We start from the raw sequence: 18,822 nt of genomic DNA on the forward strand, positions 1-18,822 counted from the left end.
GCTAGGGTTTGCTTACAGAGATGAGAGGGAAAGAAGAAAAAATCGGTCAGGATCCAGAGAGTTCTATGCCCTATTTATTCAACAGACTAAAGGGTAGAGGATAAATCTAAATCCGATTCATTAGTTTGATCCATCAAGGAGCAATACAGATAAAAGCTGATCAAATTATATTTTATTTTATTTTTCAAGTATTTTACTGTAATTTCAGCTACTGTAACTGAATATAAATAGATTATAACAGTCCGATCTGGAAGCGAGTAAATGAATGAAAATTTTCCTCAAATTCTCTCCTCCCTCTCTTCACATCTCCTCATCATCTCCCTCCTTTCCCATTCTGATCTACCTGAGATCCATCCCTCTTAATCCACTACCTATATCTCTATACTCAATTTTAATCCTATTTCTCCCTTCTCAGCACTTAGAATTCCAAACAGCAGGTTCGTGATCACCTTCAACAAGCCAGGATATTACAATCCCCTGGTTCCTTTCCCCATGGAAAACTTTTGATTTAATCATTTTATTTCTTGGCTGATTTCACCTTAGAACTGGATTTGTAGGAAACAAATGTTAGTGTCCCCACGAATCTTTACCAAGAAGAATTATGGAATTACTAAATATAGATTTCCCGCAATCTTCTGGTTCTTTAAACATGTATCAATCTGTTTTTCTTGAGACCGGGTTATATGAGAAGATTGATGTTGGACGGAAATATCATTAGCTTTGTTCATTAGAGATGGAAATATTAGATCCGGACTAGTTTTGCTATGCTTGTTGTTCTTGTTGGCAGTAAAACCCTAATGACCCATTGAGAAGAGATGAGCCAGCATGTTATGTTACGTAGTTTCCATAGAACGCTTGATATTTCCATTTGTAATCCTTTGGTCATTATATGGCCATATCTTATTGAAGTTACCACTCAATCTGGTGGTTTATTCTGTTCATGCTATTTAATTTACTACAAGTGCAGCGTTAGTGTTGATGTCTAAGATACAAGCATGACTAAGAATTCTCAAGAAGCAAACACTTCATCTGATCTTTAGATATACTTTACTTCCCCTGTAAAAGTAATTGTTGATTCCTTCTTCTTCTTCTGTAAAGATCCCATAGATTTTTCTTTTAAAATTTTTGTATGTGAAATTGTTATCAGTTTTAACTTGATTGTCATTTGGCTCCTGAAAGGTCAGCGTGTGGCAGATGTCAATGGCTTCTCAACTTCCTCTTGTTGTTCAGAATGAGAATTTACAGAACTATAGAGGTATGCATTGTTCTTGATGTCTGCTAAACTGGATTTTTGCTGCACATGTTCATTTTAGAGTTTTATCTTGGAAAACCACAACAAACTGAAATAATTTGATGTATTTCCAGGAAAAGGTGTCAATAGGTGAAGTCAGAAAAAGCTTTGATGGATCTTTCAAATACCGGGGCACCTCTGGTTGCTGGTGTATCCAAGAGGTCCACTTTGAAATAGAAGTCTGGAATATGTGGCCGTCATACCACCTTGAATGCCTAAAAAGCACCATTTCAACTGATGAGGAGATAAAGAAATGCAATGAATGGGCTAATGACGGAATCAAGCATGCTCATGTCACAGGAAATGACTTACAGAAGCTCCAGAGAGATGTGGTGGAAGAATGTGAGATCCTTAACCTGTCTTTAGTTTTCTTTCAATCTGTTTCCCAAAAATCTGTCTATTTCTCACAATTTCTAGGTCCGTATTTACTGTATCACTTGTTCACCCTCTTGTTAAAGTGATAGTTTCACTTTTTATTAATTTAGGTATAAAGAAGAAAGTTGAGAAGGTACTTTCTGGATTGCACAAGTCGTCAAATGTTTCCTATGATTTTGGGTTGCCAACGAAGGTATGTGGTTGGATTGGTAATCTTGTGTTTTAAATATCCTATAATCCTAAATATGAGCTAGAACATGTTCTATTTTTTGTTCTCATACAGGTAGTAATAATTTTAAGAAGTGGTCTGTAACAATGACATGGATGGTTGGAACATGGCTAAAGTCAGAACCATTAACCCATTCTAACTCATGATGTCTTTTGCACCTCAGTGGTCAAGGCCTTAAGATTAAGTGCAAGAATGACCTTTGGTACTTTATCAACAAGGCACTCTATGATTCCTTCCACTTTCCTTTCTTATTTTCTATCTTTGTGCATGCAGGCAGGCTTAACAATTGTCTGTCATTTGGATGAAAGAAAAGAAAATAGAGGACATAATTTTGGTTATCTGAAATGCAATAAACTATAAGGTCTAGCTTTCTAAATTGTTTCCAATGATTCTCAGGTCCAAATTGAGTAGGTTATAATTCTCCCTGACTTATCACTTCTTAATTGTAGCATTTATTACCTGCATAGCACACCCTGCAGACCTGATCAATACACTTCTGGATACGCTTTAGTTTATCCTTCTTTACCACAACTAGGTAGCAAGGCCTTTCTGAAATATGAACTTTATCTTAAGACAACCGGGTTCTATAAATGCAAGTTAATTAGAATAGATTTTTAAAAACACTGGTGAACTGATTGCATACAAATATTGAATTGTTGAAATATGTCATCATAAAATAAAATCCTGGCATTTAGCATTGTCTTCCTTCTTTTTTGGTTCATTACCTTGCACTGCCCCACATTTTCATCATCATATGGTACATGTTAAGATACACCATTTGGACTATCTTTAGGTTGCATTTCAATTTCAATTTCAGGGCTGTTTAGAAAATGAAAAGAGCATTGGTGGCAGCAATCATAGACTTTGCTACTGTAGTCAGAGAAGAAAATTAAAGCGTGTATGAGTTCTAAGGGGCAGTATGCTGTGGAGTTATGTTGTAAGAGTTGATGAATTGTTGAATATACTACAGAAAAGAAAATTAAAGTGTGCACGAGTTCTAAGGGGGAGTATGCTGTGGTTGTAAGAGTTGCTGAATTGTTCAATATACTTATTATATTTTTTATGCATGTGCATGCAACATATGTGCATGTTGGCAAATAGTGTTAGCCTAGTGGTTGTGCCCCTCTTCCATTAGGAGACTCTTTGACTCTTGGGATGTGTAGTTCCAATTGTTTAACAAAAGGTAGGTAGTTACTCCATTCATCTGAACGATTGGCAGCATTTCTATTGTTATTCTCAAAATGACAAAAAAGGAAGAAGAAGAACAAAAAATCGTGACCATGTTTGCACATCATGGGCCATGGCCCCTGAAAGAATCAACACAACATTTCAATTTTCTTTTAGTAAGATAATTTTCTTGCTTTCCTCAGTTATGCGAGTTCTTATTTTAGCCATATCTTGTCTAAACTATTAAATATGATGCTTGCATATTGTGTTGCTAAATGATCGCTCTTCTCAGCCTCATCTTGTATTCTCAATTCTCTATATTTCTTGCATACTTGCAATCATTGTTTTCAGTAATTGTTGCAAAGAATATTTGTCGAAATCATAGTTCATCCCAAAATAACAAGTTCTATAATCATTTACTACCTGTAAGGGGTGTTTCTTCCCATTATTAGGCAAGTACTATTAGGAATAGTATAACAACATAAAGCATTGGAAATATTTCTGTCTCGATTTATAATGCTTACTTTAGAGCCCAGGTCCTTTCTGCTGAGAAACTCTTTTCCACTCTGTCACGTGCAGAGTGTGTGCAAGAGACTAGTTCAAGTAACTGCAGAGCAGTTCTTTTATTTTTACATTCTTTTTTTTCAAGATTTAGGCATGCATTTGCAAATAATTGCGAGAGTTTTAACTCGGGAAGTCAAGGATACTGAAGATATGGTGAAGATACAGTGGGAGCCAGAGTTGCTTCCTCCCATTAAAAAATAACCGTTATGTTTCCTCTCTCTCTCTCACACACACACTCTTTCTCTATCTCTGTGTGCCTATGTGTCATAGTTTCTAATACAACATTTGTCCATGTGATACCATTTTGTTGTCTTGTAACGATGAGTTTAGTGTTTTTCCTAATCCTTGTCTTTTCTTTTTTTTTTTTTTTTTCTTTGAGAAACGCATTGATGGTCTTCTTATCAAACCCGAACCTGATCATCTTCCAATTGTTGACCATGAAATATAGAGTTCAAGCTCAAAGATGAGCCATCACCTTAGATGAATTCTCTTTCAACACTTCGGAGCAGAGATCACCTGTGTAGCATTAAAACTCTGTCAAGCTTGATACCTTATATTGTTTGAACACAAAGATGTTCATATTGCTGTATAAGATGTTACTAAAATATTCATATTTCCCCATGTAAAGGTCAAATAACCTCCTTTTTGCCATCACCATCCTGACTTTTTCTTTGAGATTGCGATGTACACCGTATGTGTTACTGGTTCACCATCTTCCTAGGAGAGCTGAGCTAAAGACATCCCATGCGGCCCCTGCTTCCTTGGTGGAAATCAGTATAGGTTCATTGAATAGGATTTGATTTGGTATCAAATACATTGGAAATATGAATTCTTGCATTCTATTGTTTAGCCAACTTTTCCACCATATTTCACATAATCACATTTATTTGGATAAGGTATTAGGCATGAATGGGCTACTGGCCTTGTCATCCCCTTAATGGGTTGATTTATTAGTCTGGCAATAGCAGTGTACAGCATCTCTTTCTGAAAATATTGTCTTTTTCTTCTAGTAAGAATCCTCTTTGTTCCTATATGTTTTCCTCTAACCAGCCACGTCATTTTCCATGGACTTGCCACACCTTTTACACTATTTCACAAGTTTATTCCAGATAATTAAAGGTATCATCAGGCCTGTATCTCCTTGGAGACTATTTGGATAGTATTAGGGTGCTTGATTGGGGAGAGTGGGGGTCCGGAATCGGAATAGGAATGGGTGACTCCCATTCTAACTGTTTGGTTGGAAGAAATCTTATTCCGATTTTGATTTCGAGATGGAATGAGAGTGGCCCAATCTATCTAGAATTCAATCTCTATTCTCCCTTACGGATTCAAATTTCTATTCCGGTTTCGATTTCAGTCACGAATCAAACATTTCGGAGAATTTGACTATTCTGATTCTGATTCCAATCCATTTCGATTTCTATTCTGATCGCAAACTAAGTATTCCTAAGATCGGTTGGATCTTAGGAGTATCCTTGTTGATCACCCACATGAGAGGGGGATCTTAAAATATGATCTCCAAAGCTGTTTCTAGATTTATGATTTTTTCTCCTACCACCAAAAGTGAAGTTCATGAGTTATCAATATAAAGCTAAATGCATATAGTGGTAACCATCATGAAGATTCTAAAATAAACTTTCAACCATGATAAGTCGATTGATAATAAGAATCTTATCCAAGTTACATTCAAGCCTCCAATTGACATGGCACCTAATAATTTGAAACCATCAAACCATGCAACTAACTTGCAAATAGAGCTTTATATGCCATTCTATGCTGAAATTAAGAATTAAGAAACTGGGTAAACCACTCAGCCGAGTGCTTGGGGTAGCATTTTTGGTTTACTCCGTAGTCAATATAGGTAAGCCCAAAGAAGGTGTTTGGTTCGTAATCGAAATCGGAATGGAAATCGAAATCGGAATGGTTTGAAATTAGAATCGAAATGGCCAAATCCTCCGATGCATTTGGTTCGTGACCGGAATCGAAATCGAAATTGAAATGAATCCATAGAGAAAAGTAGGGATTGAGTTCTATATAGATTGAGCCATTCCCATTCCATACTAGAATTAGAATCGGAATGGGACTCCTCCTAATCAAGCGGTTGGAATGAGAGTCATCCATTCCAATTCCGATTCCAGACTTTCACTCTCTCCAACCAAACACCCTCAAAATATTGAGTATAGCTCTCATTCCATTCAAAATTATCCGTGAGGGACCACGTGAAGTATCCTTTCACATTCGCTCCTAACCTGAAAAACTTAAAAGACATATAAGGGTGTTGGAGTGAAAAGTCACCAGCAACATTTTGGAGCCTTATTAAATAGTTTAAGTAACACCTAGGAACTGCTATTTTCATGTGCAAAATATGTATTAAGAATATGCGACTAGAGGAAATTTTACTTTTATGCAAATATTAGTTAAGATATATCCTTAAATGCATTTCTGACCAAACATATAAATTTCTTCAAATACAATATAATGATTGTTTATATGCCTTTTCTATATATATCTAACCAAGGGGAATATGATATGTTGATCATGTTAGTAGTATAAATATATGTGGATGAATTATGAAACCTCATATTCTATATGAGTAGAGAAAATTTAATTTCATGACATTAAATTTTATATGGTATTATCATTAACAAGCTCTGCATGCTCACAGTGAATCCCTCTTTATTTAAGTATAACAAATTATAGACATTACAGCATAGCAACCTGTGACATTGCCTATATTGATTATATCATTGCATCATATATTCTGCATTTTAATATTGAAATTTCACCCAAGCTATTACAAGAAGCTTTTTTTTTTTTTTTTGAAATTTTGGACCAATGAAATATTGAGTTCAATGTAATAAATTACACATTGAACTCACACGAGGAAGAGGAATCCCCTCGACCCGATGGGGAGAACCGGCCACTTTGAGTGCCCTGTGGTGGGGTCTTGTGATTCGAATGAATCAGCTATAGAGCGAAAATCATTCGAATCGAATATTCCTCGGTGGAAGGGGGTCCTTATGGTCATGCCCAGTGGGGGGTTGCTACGCGGGTTACCCCCCCTTTCTTTTTATTTATAAAAAAATATGATAAATTACATGATTCATAATCTCCTCTTTTAGACCATCTTTTTTTTATTATTATTTTTTCTCTATGATGATATAAGATATCCTGCATATCCTTAAAATATTATAATAAAACCTTTATTCACAACTTATCACATGGCCTGCCTAATTGCACTCAAATGAAGATGCATGTAGTTCTTTCGATGCAAATCATTTAGTGCTTTTTCCAATGGCAAGTCTAGATCATCCACCTCACAAATTCCTGTCAAGTGCATTTAATCAAATTATAAAAAATGTTGGTGTATATTATCCGGCCTCTTCACCATCTAGACATGTGGCAGCTAATTATTATCTGAGTTAATAGCTCTTTCATGATTACATCGATTTATGACCGATTTGCCTCTTTAGTACTATCTGTTGATCGGCTTAATCTAGAAATGCTGGCAGTTAGAATGATCATCATGGTTTGCTTTCGATCTGCATCGCTTTATTTCGGTGCTCAACTGACATAGTTATCAACACTAAAGGCACGATGCCTAGCTCAGATGGTCACCGATATCAGCTATTCCATGTCGATTTGTTACCGACGTACCTTCAGTCATATATACAGTTATTCGGCAGCCGTCATCCAACTCAGCAGTGACTGTCTTCCAGTTATATCCCGGTTCATAGCCATGTGGATAGCTGCCCCACGCTCTATATAGTTGGTCATTTTGTTATAACAACTTAACAGCTTAACAGATTTCTAACGGTCTAATAGATCTCTAACGGCCTAACAGATTTTTTTTAAGGCCTAAGCGAGCTCCCTCTATATAAAGGTGGACAGGATACTCTCCGAAAGATAAGTCTGAACTCATAGAGACAAAACTCTACTAAATTTTTCATTGAGGGAAACCAGAATTCTCTCCACTCCTATGCACCTTCAAACTCATTTCTTGCTTTCTACTTCTCTAATTTTACTACTTGTTTTCAAGACCTCAACTAACTTAAGTATCGGAGGATTCTAAACCGGAGGGTACCCCACCGATTTTGGGGCTTCTTTTGTAGGTTTTGTTCATAGTCCACATCAGCACAACTTTCAAATCTCCAGCTTGGTTCAATACTGACTTCACTTCTGGAGCCTTGCAGCAATAGATTGGCACTAGAGGAAGAGCTTGAAAATTTTTTAGTGAAAAATGGTGAACAAGAAAGCACCAATTCATCTTCGCTTGCTACATCTTCTTCTGGAGATACTCAAGAAGTTACTCAACTATCTGTAGCTATTGATCCATAGCAATTTAGTCTACTGATCTAGTAGGTCCAAGCCCTCACTACTGCAATACAACAGCTCTAGCATACCACTAAGCAGCAATGAGATGCTACCCCTTAAGTGGTTCAATCTCACAACTCCCAACAAGTTCCTCATGATCCTCCTCATAATCATGCTCCAGATCTCATGGATCAATCCTGAAGGATAGAATCATCTGCTCCCAACAGAAAGATAAGTATGAAAGAGGGTCTTGGGCAAAAGATCCAAGATCTTGAGAAGAAACTGATGGAAATTCAAATTGAAAGCTCACAGGGTGGAAAAGATTTTAGCCTATGATCTCCCTTTTCTCAGCAGATTCTTGATGAACCGATTCCTCTTCGATTTAAGATGCCTACTATGGAGTCATTCGATGGCTCCACCGATCTTTTGGATCACTTAGAAGGTTTTAGAGCTATTATGAGGTTGCAAGGGGTGTCTGATGCCCTACTCTATATCACTTTTCCAATCACTCTAAAAAAATCTACAAAAATCTGGTTCTCTGGTCTTCAGTCAGGATCTATTTCTTCTTTTAAATAGTTAGCCAAATTGTTTGTCACTTATTTTGGTAATAATAGACTTCACCTGAAAAATACTAACAATTTTTTTACTGTGAAGTAGCAAGAAGGTGAATCTCTTTGGGATTATGTGGCATACTTCAATGCCGCCACACTGAAAGTTAAAAACATTAATGAGTCCATTGCTCTGGTAGCTTTGAAGCAAGGACTCTGGAGCAACCGCCTGATCTTCTTCCTTAATAAAAACTATCTAGATAATTATGAGCAAATATTTATCTGAATACGAAAGTATGCTTAGACTGAAGAAGAAGAAAGCATACTCCGTCAAGCAAGAAAAGAAAAAACTAGAAAAAAGCAGCCTCGAAAAGAAGACTGCAGAAATCAACAAAATAATTTCGATCGATCTCGAAAAAATTTGAGATCTGAAAACCCACCTCAGCATGTTGATTTCTACACTACACTGTCTGGCCCTAAAGTTTAGATATTGATGGAGATCGAGGATCAAGGGTATCTTTGCCGATCTAACCCTATGAGAGTCCCACCGGTAAAAAGGGATAAAAGAAAGTATTGCCGTTACCACCGAAATCATGGTCATGACACTGAGGAGTGCCGACAACTGAAGGATGAAATTGAGGTACTGATACGCCAAGGTCAACTCAGCAAATATGTCCGAGATCGGATCAATCAATCTACGGACTAGCAGTAGAAGCCAGACAATGAGAGTGATCTCAATAGGCCCACTGCAAGAGTTATCAACATGATCTCAGATCTTGATAAAATAGAAAAGGCAGTCAAAGTAATTGGGAGCTCTCCAAAATGTCAGTGTATAGATAATACAATTTTATTTTCTGATGATAATGTCAAAGGAGTTCAAACTCTTCATGATGATGTTATTGTCATTTATATGACAACAGCAAAATATGATGTAAAAAGAATATTAGTTGATTATGGAAGCTCTGCTGATGTATTGTTCTATGATACATTCCAAAAAATAAATTTGATAGGTTAGCTAAAGTAGGTCGGCATCCCTTTGATTGGCTTCTCTAAAAATTCTGTAAATGTGGAAGGGGAGATTACTTTGCCAGTCATTGCAAGTGTAGAACCCTATCAGTCAACTATAAGACTTACTTTTTTAGTTGTTAAAGTCCCATCAGCTTACAATACAATTCTTGATCGATCTGGACTCAATGCTTTTAAAGCTATAGTCTTCACTTATCATTTGTTAGTCCGATTTCCAACTAAGCGTGGAGTTGGAGAAATGTGAGGAGATCAGATGTTTGCTAACCAGTGCTTTCTGATAGCTACAAAGATAAAGAGACCTGTGGAAGCTTTATTAATTGAAATATCTGATCAGAAAAATAATGTTGATGTTGAAAAAAATCGAGGATAACCAGTCGAGAAGCTCATTACTATTCATTTGGGTGATGATCTAGAAAAAATAGTTCAGATCGGTTCTTTACTGGAGTCTGACTTAAGAGAAAAATTGATATCTTTTCTTCTGACAAATGTCCATGTCTTTGCTTAGTCAACTTCCGACATGTCTAGAATATCAGCTAATGTTATTGTGTATAAACTCAATGTTGATCCAAAACATAAGCCAGTGCAGTAAAAGAAAAGAAGCTTTACTCCAAAAAGGCAAAAAGCAATAGATGAGGAAGTTGATAAATTATTAAAGGCCAAATTTATTAGAGAAGCACAGTATTTGAAGTGGATTGCAAATATTGTCATGTTTAAGAAAGTTAATGGAAAGTGGAGGATCTGTATTGATTACACCGATCTCAATAAAGTTTATCCAAAATATAGTTTTCTTCCTTCAAGAATTAATCAGCTTGTTGATGCAACTTCAGAACATAAATTGTTGAGTTTTATAGATGCTTTTTCTGACTATAACAAAATTAGAATGGTGCTTAAGGATAAAGAAAATACAATCTTTATTACTAAAAGAGAAGAAAATACAGCCTTTGTCACTGAAAGAGATTTGTATTGTTATAAAACGATGTCTTTTGGTCTTAAAAATATAGATACGACATACCAATGCCTGGGGAACAAGATCTTTAAGCAATAAATTAGCCATAATATGGAGATCTATGTTGATGATATATTGATAAAAAGTATTGAAACAGATCGGCAAATCACCGACTTAAAGGAAGCTTTTGGTGAACTTCACAAATATCAAATGAAGCTCAACCCCAATAAATATGTTTTTGAAGTAACTTCGAAATTTTTTTTGGATTTTCTTGTAACTCAAAGAGAAATTGAAGCCAATCTTGAAAAAGTTTGAACTTTACTCAAAATGAAGCATTCGATTTCTATCAAAGAAGTTTAACAACTCACTAGATGAGTAGCTTCTCTCAGTCGTTTTATTTTTAGATCAGTTGAAAAATATCTTTTTTTCTTTAAAATTCTCAAGCACATTAAAGATTTTAATTGGTCAGAAGAATATCGAGCTGCCTTTAATGACCTTAAGAAGTATCTTGGATCCACTCCATTGTTATCAAAGGTGGTGGAATGTGAGGAGTTATTTATGTATTTATCTATTTCAACTAATGCTGTTAGTCCAGCTTTGATCCAAAGTGATATAGGAATACAAAGATCAATTTATTACACAAGCAAACTGCTTAGAGATGCTGAAACTTGGTATTTTAAAACTGAAAAGATGATCTATGCTGTCATCACATCGGCAAGATGGCTCCGACCTTAATTTCAAGCTCATTCTATCATAGTTTTAACCGACCAATCTTTGAAATCAGTTTTACAGTGGCTTGATACTTCAGATCGGATTGCTAAATGGGCTATTAAATTAAATGAGTTTGACATTCATTATCAACCTCAGTTTTTATTGAAAGCTTAAGTGCTAGCTTATTTTATTGTTGAATGCTCTGTTCACGATGAAGAACCAATCTTGGAGAGCTTGATAAATGTTGATATGAACTCTTATTGGATATTGCATGTTGATGGAGCTTCTAATTTGAAAGGAAGTGGAACTGGTTTAATTCTAGCAAGCCCAGAAGGCATTGTCACTGAATACGCTTTGAGATTCAATTTTGATACTTCAAATAATAAAGTAGAATATGAAACATTGATTGTAGGACTTGAGATGGCTAGAGAGCTCAATGTTAAAAAGCTCAAAGCTTTCACTGATTCTCAGTTCGTTGTCGGTCAGGTGCGAGGTCAATTTGAAGCTAAAGATTCTACTGTCTCAATATTTACATAATGTGAAAGAATTATCAAAAAATTTCATAGATTTAGAAGTCATTCAGATACCCAAATCGAAAAAAGTTTGAGCTAATGCTTTGTCTCATTTGGCCACATCAGATTTTTTTGAGCTTAATTCAAATATTTTTATTGATGTTTTTGAAAAGCCCAGTATTGAGACTTTTTTTGTTACCCAAATTAAATATGAGCCAAGCTGGATTGATCCATTGATGGAATATCTTACCAAAGGAGCTTTGTCGGCTGATCTAATTAAAGCAAAAAAAAATAGAAGACAGGCACCATGGTATGTCATTTTAAACAATCAATTATACAATAGATTGTATTCCTTCCAACTGCTTCGATGCTTGAGATCGTCAGAAGTTGATTATGCTCTCCGAAAAGTTTATGAAAGAATCTGCGGCAATCACTTGGGAGATAGATTTTTTGCTTATAAAATAATCTATTAATCTTATGAATGATTTTGATGATTATCAAATTTTAAGTAATTATGATACTAATCATGTGTTTTAAGATTGGATATAGAATTTTTCAAGTATCCAAAATGAAGAATTTATCTTGAGGATAAATTCTCTCAAGATGTCAAGCCAAAGTATTTAAAAGAACAAATTTTTATAAGTCTGGATGGCTCATTATGAAGATAAATGAAATTGGAAGAAGTAAATATTATTTGAAGGTATTAGGGCCAAGAAATTCAAGTTTAGAAGGCTAACATATGAAGAAAAATATTGTTGAAAGATTTGAAGCCGACTTCAGAAGGTTTTGAGTCAACTCTGACATGTTGGAAGAAGACTGGCATAGATCCAAGTCGACTCAAAGTCAATCTGAGCTGACTCTCTCAGAGAAGATAGAAAATTATATTTTCAAGATCCCTGCTCGAGCTAGCTTGATTTCAATTCAAGCCGACTCGCCTGCAAATGAAGTTTTAAAAAAAATATCTTGAGATTCGATCCATAATAAGCTCAGAACGAGATCCAGAATGATGAATGAAATCCAACGAGATGAAGATCAACCCAAATAAAGTCCGGATGACAAAGATACGCGTGAAAGAAGGCCAACAGTAGGCTGATACGACCCACAGGCCGTTGGAGGGGGTCCATGGGCCAGTGTGGCCTAGGCTAATGCACGAGCCAGCCCAGGAGTCTGTGGGTCGACTGTGGGTGCATGGTCTAATGCACTGCCCTGGCCCAGCGGGCACGCAAGCACGCCCAGGCCACAGTTTCATGCAGCTCACGTGGACCGACGATCCACGGGCATAAGAGCGTGGTCCATAGATGTTTCCCCACTGTTTGCACGGTCCATCATGGACCAAAGCATGATCTGACAGCTATCAGAGCTATCGATAAAGATTCGACGATCCAGATTGATTTCGAGTTTAATCAGACATGATCAGGGCTGATATATGTGATCGGACGGCTTTGATTCAAGTTGATCATGATCGGACGGTCCAGAAGGGTTCTAAAGTTTGATTTGAGCTTGGTATCCTAAAAAAATATAGTTTTGGTGATTCTGGAGCCTATATTTCTCTGATTGATGAGTCGTTTATTGCATTGGATAGCTGGTGACGTCCTGATCGTGCAGAGAGGTTCTTGAGAGGTTTCAAAAAGCTTTTATGAGGATTTTGGAGCTTCTTGTTGAAAGATTTTTGTACAAAGGTTAAATGGTGAGTTTCTCTTATATTTGTTTGATTTTCTTTCTCTCATAGTGAAGCTTGCATGCCCCATAAAGGTAGGCTTGAGGCTAATCCATGTTACTTTGATTTGTTTATAATATTTTTCTCTCTTTCTTCTTTTTTTCTCTCTCAATAAGTGATATTAAAGCACAATAATTGGTATTAGAGCCTGGTTACCGTGGACAAGTGGTACCAGATGATCTAAGCAGAGGTGGTGTTGATCGAGATTGGAGATGGAGAAGACAAACACAATCAAGATGGAGATCAATCGATTTGATGGAAAGAGCAATTTCTTCTTGTAGTAAGTGAGGGTAAAGGACATGCTCATCCAACATGGGTTGATCGATGCTCTCTTATATGAGAAGAAGCTGGCCATCACAGAGGAGAAGATCTAGGAACGGCTACAGATGCAGACAGTGAGTATCATTCATTTGTACCTACTGGATGAGGTGATGATTCATGTATTTGGCGAGACTTCTCCAATAATACTATAGTCGAAGCTCGAGGAGTTATACATGGCGAAGTCCCTCACCAACACTCTCTTCCTTTGAAGGTAGTTCTACCAACTACGGATGGACGAGAGACAGAGCGTGTAGGAGCATCTCAGCCACTTTCAGAAGATTCTCACCGATCTTCTCAATGTAGGTGAGAAAGTTAAGGAGAAGATCAAGATATTGATCTTGCTAGCATCACTTCCTCCTTTGCATGAGTCCTTGATGACTGCTTCTAATGGAGAAGAGTACCATCAAGATGGATGAGGTCATTATGGTAATTTTTTAAAATAAAATTCTCAGACAGAAAAATTAGGCTTCGAGCTTAGATGGTGGTAGCTTAGCTTTGACGGTTTCTGAAGGAGCATGTGGCATAGATGGAGCAGCAAAGGATTGCAAGAAAGATGATCCAAGTCCAAGATGAGGGACCCCAGTAAGATCAGGTGCTATCTGTGATAAGTTGGGACATTATGTCAGAGATTGCTCTCAACTCAAAGATTGGACGATGGCTACAATGGCGACGGACTGCAGCGAGTCAGAAGATGATGTCCTAGTGATATCTGATATGGTACTACTTCTTCACAGTAGTGGATTTTAGATTCTGCATGCACCTATCATATATATTGTAGAGAAGAGCTGTTTGACTCCCTAGAGAGCAGTGAGGGTACTGTTCATCTGTCGGATAGATCAAGCTGTATGATTAAAGGCATCGGGATGGTCAGCTGGAGAACATATGATGGTGCAGTGAGGAGATTGGGTGAGGTTCGATATATACCTGATTTCAAGCAGAATCTTATCTCACTGAGTAGATTGGATTCAAACGGCTATAGGTGTGTAGTTGGTGATAAAATTCTAAAGGTTATACATGGCAATAGAATTATTCTGGAGGTGAAAAAAATTAGAGGATATTACTGCCTCATAGGGAGCCCAGTGCGAGGTGGAGCTTCCGAAGTCAGGAGGAGTCCAGAGTGAGGTGGAACTGCTGGTGGAGGTGGATCGAGCATGAGATAGGAGATTTGGAAGGATGAGGGCAACATCGTAGAGTAAAGTTTCTATTACCGCAGGAGACTTTTCTGAATAGATCTTTGGTTAGAGTGGACATAGTCCATGATGGATGTGGGATTGAGCAGTCTGGCTCGACTTTCATATTTGTCCATCTATGAGATAATAGGCATGCCCTAGGATAGGGGGTCGAGATGAATCACAGGCTCTCAGAGATAGATGGAGGCCAAATATCAAGTTTAGATAGAGATTATTGAGAAAAATATTTTAAGATTTGATCCATAATAAGCTCAAAACAAGATCCAGTATGACGAATGAAATCTAATGAGACCAAGATCAGCCCAAACAGAGTCTGAATGATAGAAATATGTATGAAAGAAGGCCAGCAGCAGGCTGGTACGGCCCATAGGCCGTTGGAGGGGGCCCATGGGCCGACGTAGCCTAGGCCAGCGCACGGGCTTGCCCAAGTGCATGCAGGTCGATTGTGGGTGCATAGGCCAGTGCTCGGCCCCGGCCTAGTGGGTGCGTGGGCGTGCCTAGGCTGTGGTTTCATGCGGCTCACGTGGACTGACGGTCCACGAGCATAGGTGCACAGTCCATTGAAGTTTCCCCATTGTTTCGCACGGTCCACCATGGATCGGAGTGCAATCCAACGACCATGAGAGCTATCGATGAAGATCCAACAATTCAGATTGATTCCGAGTTTGATCAGACATGATCAAGGCTGATATGCGCGATCGGATGGCTCTGATTCAAGCTGATCATGATCAGACAGTCCAGAAGGGTTCTAGGATTTGATTTGAGCTCGATATCTTAGAAAAATATAGTTTTGATAAATTTAGAGCCTATATAACTTTGATTAACAGGCCGTTTGTTGTGTTGGATAGTTGGTGACGTCCTGATCGTACAAAAAAGTCTCTTGAGAGATTTCAAAGAGCTTTTATGAAGATTTTAGAGATTCTTATTGAGAGATCTTTATACAAAGATTGAGTGATGAGTTTCTCTTATATTTGTTTGATTTTCTTTCTTTCATAGTGAAGCTTGCATGCCCCATAGAGATAGGCTTGAGGCCAATCTACATTACCTTGATTTGTTTATGATATTTTTTTCTCTTTCTTCTTTTTTTCTTCCTCAACAAGTGGTATTAGAGCACAATATAGAGCTGACTCTATTCATGGAGACAGCAATAATAGTTAGTTTTCTGTACTTTTTTAACAGCTAGTTTTTAGTTCTAACGGCTATTTCAGCTCTTTCAACAATCAAAACTCATTCTTAAGCCACTTTCAAGTTTATAAAAAGCTAGAGAATCATTTGGAAAGTAAAAGAAAAAGATTGAAAAAAAAATAATTAGATTTGTAAGGTTCATTGAATATCCTGGAAAAAGAGTAAAAAAGAGAAAGTTAGTACACTGTTTTGAGAGCTTTTAAAAAATGATCTTCTTTAATATTTTCTACATTCTCTCAGCATCAAAGAAGAAAAGTAAAGCATCAAAAGAGCAATTCATCAACCTCTTCTTCGAGCTTTAAAGAGTTTACATTTTTTTTATATTTATACTGAAATTCATATGTTGTATTTTATTTCTTTACAAGTTTTTTTGGGAGAAAAAAATTTGGAGATGAGGCCCATCCAAGTTTGGAATTGGATTTTGTAGGTTTTGGTTGGTGAGCCCGTAAAACCAACTAGGTTGATTATGAGTCCAAAAAATAATCGATGTGAGGTTGTGGTTAGTGATCCCAGAAAATCAACTGAGTTTGTTTGTGATCTCCAATAAAACAAATATACTGTAATCAAGAGGATTAAAGTAGATTTTTCAAGAAGCTTTTGGAGAGTGGATGTAGATGTGGGTTTACACCGAACCATTATAAATTTTATCATATTTGCATTATTGTGTTTACTTTATTGCTTTTAATTCTTGTTTTGCATTATTCTTATTTTTATATTGCCTCATTTATATCTTAATTCTGCTACAACTTATTGCATACACACCACAATTACTTAAGATAGCTTTAATTTGAAGCACATACTTATTTAGATTGTTAATTTAATTAAAATTTTTAAAGAATCCAATTCGTCCCTCCTCTTGGATTGCTATTTTTCTGGGCAACAATTAGTATCAGAGTAGGTGCTCTTTTATTTGTTGTTGATCTAGGAGTCTAGAACGAAAGATTATGGCAATCCTGATTGGTTCATCATTTGTCAAAGGTCAATCTACATCGAGACCACCACTTTTCAATGGCACAAATTATACTTTTTGAAAAGCTAGAATGAAAATTTTTATACAAACTTTAGATTATGATATATGGAGAGTCATAACTAGAGGACCACACACACCCACTATTAAAATAAATGGAGTATTTCATTTCAAATCAGAAAAAGATTGGGATGAATATGATAAAAAGATGGCTCAATTGAATGCTAAAGTAATTAATATTTTATATTATTCTTTAGATATATAAGAATTTAATAGAATATCAATATGTATATCCACTAAAAAAATTTAGGATAAATTAGAAATTACTTATAAGAGAACAAGCCAAGTTAAAGAGTCCAAAATTTTGCTTGCTTACAAATATGAAATATTTAAAATGAAATAACATGAGTCAATTTTTGATATATATTTTTTAAATTTACTGATATAATTAATACTTTAAATGGTCTCAGCAAAATCTATATTAATTATGAACTTATTTACAAAATTTTGAGGTATTCGTTAAACGAATGGGAAGCAAAAGAGATAGCCATACAAGAAGCGAGAGATCTTACTAAGCTATCAATAAAGGAGCTTATTGGTTCGCTCATGACTCATGAGTTGAACATGCAACAAAAGGAAGAAGAGGAAGACTCAAAGAAGAAGAAGATCATTACCTTCAAATCAACTGCCAAATTTAAAGAAAGTGATGAATCGGAGGATGAAGATGAAAAAGAAAGTGAAGATAAAAATGAGAACTTGAGGCTACTCACTAGAAAATTCAAAAAATTTCTCAAAAAAAAGTAGATGAAGAAGAAAGAAGACAAAGAAAGAAAAAAATAATAGAGGTGTTACATACTACAATTACAGCAAGAGGGGATATTACAAGCCAGATTGTCCCTTACTCAAAAAAAAATCCAAAAAGAGCAAAAAAAGTGCTATGTTAGGTATTTAGGGAGATAGTAATATCTCTAGTTTGCATGAGGAAGAATACATGACAAATCTATGCCTCATGGCCATTGATGATGAGGTATATTATGAAAACTCTTTCGAATTTATATTTGATGAGTTATTTAAAATTTTTAATGATTTAATGGATGAATACAAAATGATAAGACAGAAAAATAAAGAACTTAAAAAGTCTAATTTATTTTTGGTTGAAGAAAAGAATAAGATTTTAATGAAAAAAGAAGATATTTTGAAAGAAATGAAAATGTTAAAAGAAGAAAAAGAAATTCTTTGGAAATCTACAAAATTTCTTATGGAAGAAAATGCTAAGCTTAGAAAAGAGATTGAAATATTGAAGCTTATGCTAGAAAAGTTTACAATTAGTTCACAAAAACTTCAAATAATATTAAATAACCAAAAGGCTATTTTTGATAAAGCTAGAATTGGTTATAATTTGTTAAGAAAATAAAAATTTGTTAAGAATATATTTGGCAAATCTTCACATAAAAATAACACTATAGTTTGCTTCAAATGCAACAAAGTAGGCAATAAAATTTTAGGATATAATATTAAAAGATTTGACCATACCTTAATTAAATAAATTTAGATTCTTAAAGGAACCATATGCACTAACTCCATTAGATCCAAGATAACCTGGGTATCAAAAAATTAAGAAGTAATTTTGCGGGTATGTCAAGCATCCAATAGAATGAAAGAAGTAAAGTCTTGAAAATGGATATTTAGGATTTAAAAGAATGAGTGATGATATTTGGTAAAAGCTAAATCTTTATCACATCAAGCCATCATTGCTTAC

General features: G+C 35.9%; 1 protein-coding gene across 3 annotated transcripts in view; it reads left to right on the top strand.

Moving 5' to 3' along the window:
* Positions 1-272: 272 nt before the first annotated feature.
* The window catches only part of LOC105051444 (calcium-dependent protein kinase 29), a 52,875-nt gene continuing 34,325 nt past the window's right edge, over positions 273-18,822 (top strand). For 2 of the 3 annotated variants that reach the window (XM_029266569.2, XM_073243889.1), the window contains exons 1-4: positions 273-437; positions 1,180-1,255; positions 1,366-1,633; positions 1,777-1,859. The gene's annotated coding sequence lies outside the window, so the exon portion shown is untranslated. The remainder of the gene's footprint in view (positions 438-1,179; positions 1,256-1,365; positions 1,634-1,776; positions 1,860-18,822) is intronic. The other variant, XM_029266570.2, reaches the window with a different exon arrangement.

This window comes from Elaeis guineensis, chromosome 9 (assembly GCF_000442705.2).
Source record: "Elaeis guineensis isolate ETL-2024a chromosome 9, EG11, whole genome shotgun sequence".
NCBI classification, from domain to species: Eukaryota; Viridiplantae; Streptophyta; class Magnoliopsida; order Arecales; family Arecaceae; genus Elaeis; species Elaeis guineensis.